Source organism: Austrofundulus limnaeus, unplaced genomic scaffold (assembly GCF_001266775.1).
Source record: "Austrofundulus limnaeus strain Quisiro unplaced genomic scaffold, Austrofundulus_limnaeus-1.0 Scaffold460, whole genome shotgun sequence".
In the NCBI taxonomy this organism is placed as follows: Eukaryota; Metazoa; Chordata; class Actinopteri; order Cyprinodontiformes; family Rivulidae; genus Austrofundulus; species Austrofundulus limnaeus.
The window spans coordinates 69,282-72,161 of NW_013952862.1; the positions used below are offsets into that span (position 1 = coordinate 69,282).

The 2,880-nt window shown below is 35.8% G+C and overlaps 1 protein-coding gene across 1 annotated transcript in view; it reads left to right on the forward strand.

Annotated features, from left to right (window-relative positions):
- Nucleotides 1–2,880, forward strand: part of LOC106529701 (uncharacterized) — a gene marked incomplete in the record, with an annotated part of 8,045 nt that overhangs the window by 816 nt on the left and 4,349 nt on the right.

Below are 2,880 nucleotides of genomic sequence, written 5' to 3' on the forward strand. Positions count from 1 at the left end.
CAGCAAAAATGTGCGCATCAGAACCGCAGCATGCAGGACTTCCTTGTTTTCTTCTGGATCTGTGGCTCAGTCCCGCCCCCGTCCTTTTTTGTCCAATGGGAGCAATGATCATCAGCCTGATGGCTTTGTTTACAAGTTATAGTTCATTTGCAAAAAAAGCACAATGTGAATGCAAACCGCACCAAACAAAAAAAAAAGTCCATTTTTGGTCCGGACCAAACAATTGGACCAAAGGACTTTCCTGGTCTGAAAACACCCTAAATCTAAAATCAAAATATCCATACTTTAGTTGTTTCAGGTAATGCATACTTTTAATAGGAACACAGTGAAAAGTAACTAATGAAATCTTCTCTAAATCACGTATGTGGGAACTACTTTTTCTTCCGCCTGGGTAAAATTGAGTCGTTTTTTCATATTAATATGTTCATGGAGGACCGAAACTGACATAATTGGAAATACATGTAGAAATAATTAAACYGCTTGATAAAAGAAATAAATGGCTTGATAAAATAGCAATTAAGTAATAAGGTGGCAATTATTGCATAAAAACATCAAAAAAATGTGTGATTGAAATAAAAAGTAAAATGAAGRAATTGTGATAATGTTAAATTAATAAGGTTAAAAATGATAATAGCATTAATTTATGTTGCACTGTATAGTCAAATAAATTAATTACGCTCTTATTTGTTGATCTTTTTAATGCAATAATTTCCCCAAGAATCAAACTTCACTGCTGGACGTTTGTGTTTTGTGCTAATTTAAATATTTTATTCCTTATGTTTCCATCTGAGCCACTTCTTCTACCTCAGTTGTTTTCCAGTCCACCTGCCATGCTCACCTGTCCCGTTTCACAGTCGCAGCTGCAGCCACTCCACTCATCAGCGCCTTCATTCCCTTCACCCAGTGTTGCCAGATAATTACTGCCTTTATGTGGGAATTTTAGGGCCAAATGTGCAGACGCACACTCAGGAAAGATGTTGCACTCAGTATTTGTTGTGAGTGACTCTCAGCTACTACCACACCATAACTTTAGCTCAATATCTGTAAAAATGTCACAATTGGACTTTTTTGACTTGGCTTGGTTTTGCTGAGGAAGTCGTACCGACTGATTGTTGAAGTTAATAAGCTTCAGATGTTTAATGTTAATGAGTTTTGGTACATTCAACGATTAAAACCTGTTTAATAATTCATGGGATTTTGTGCTAACAGACTCGCAAAGATCTTTACCAAAGACAATTTGGTCAATTTGACACATAATCACAAGCAGATACAGTTGTTATCAGATGTATATTTTATATTTTACCAGTGGAGTATTTTTTTTTCCTGGTGATCGAAGAGCAGCAGCAAAAACTTCATCATCCTCAGCCTGTGGTTCAGAGGCTCCTCTTCCAGCTGTGAGGGGAGACAAATCAAGCAGAATACAGTGAAGTAATTTACCTCTAACAAAGTCAGTTTTATTCATCGTCCGCACAGCAGGAAACAAATCCCAGAATATCAGACTTTCTACAGACTCTCATTAAGTCCATAATGTGTTTTTTTCCACTGATAATTCTAATAAGAATAATAATAAAGCAGAACCGACACTAATCTTCCTGTAAGAAAATGTACGCTGTTTATATTTTTCCCCGCTGTAAGAAAACATGCGAAGCGTTTATTGTGCTAGGATTAAAACTTTTAGTCGTTCAAAGACGATTAGTTTAATTAGAATTTAYAACTCAATGATATTTATTGTCTCTCAGCTGTAGAGTTTTCCAATAATTACAGGAAATGATGCTGCTTACTTAGAATTACTCACAATAAGCAAATCAATAAAACYTTTTTATGTAATTTTCTGAGATTTTCTTCAAATTTCTGATTTGGTCGTTTATTTTCCAACTGTTTCGCTTTTGATTGTTTCTTCACAGAATCACAAAAAATAGAACTTCTGATGCTTTACTGTTATTATCAGCCAAAAAATATTAAAAGTTTAAACTTTACTTTTTTAAGATTCAAGTTCAAACGTTTTACGTGAATTTGGATGAACCTAAATACGAGGCTGAAGAAATCGACTCTAAGCTGGTTTAATATCTGAACCCTGCTGATGTGAGCCTTCTGCTGAGTGACAGTTTTACAGACGGGGGATTAAAGCTAAATAACATTTTGTATCATTTGGTAAAAGGTTTATATTTCAGACACCCAAATTTTTGTCGTAATATTTACGTCTTAACATAAAAACAGAGTTCTCTGTGTTAAAGTATGTTCACAAAAATAAGGTCTTCAGTCTTCCTGGTATTAACACACTGGTTATTAAGTCAAATTGTTTCAATCTTGCTCTATCTGTTCAATAAGGTGAGTGTCCTGTGAGAGCATCAGTGAAATATGGCTCCCTGATGGACCAGTTTGTTGTTCAGACGACACAAACAGACGATAAACAAACTGATGGTCATTAAGAAGAAAATCACTTTCCCTTCTCTCCATCGAGGCCCAACGCTGTGAGAAAATCCTCTTTCAGAAGCATCTGTGAGGATTTTTAAACAGATTTGTTGTGGTTCTAAAGAGAAACAGTGTGGGAAGACTTTACTGAACTCCGACTCCCTCTATTGCTCATTTACTAAAGTTACAAATGACCAAACAAKCTTTTTGTTTTAATAAGGACAATAAAAAAACAGATACTAAAATCACCTTTAGAATAAAGATTTGTGATTTATTGTAACAAATCATCTGCTTTTTAAAGTGGAACTGATCGTTCTGCTGAAAAGCTTCAATTTAATTAATTGAATTACAGATATTTAAACAGTTTTTATGATTTAAATATGAGTCGGGTTGCCGGGCCCTGGGCCGGTGTGTGCCCTGGTGTCTGGCTCTGGGCTGGGGGCCTCTGGTGCGCTGGTGGTCTGCGGT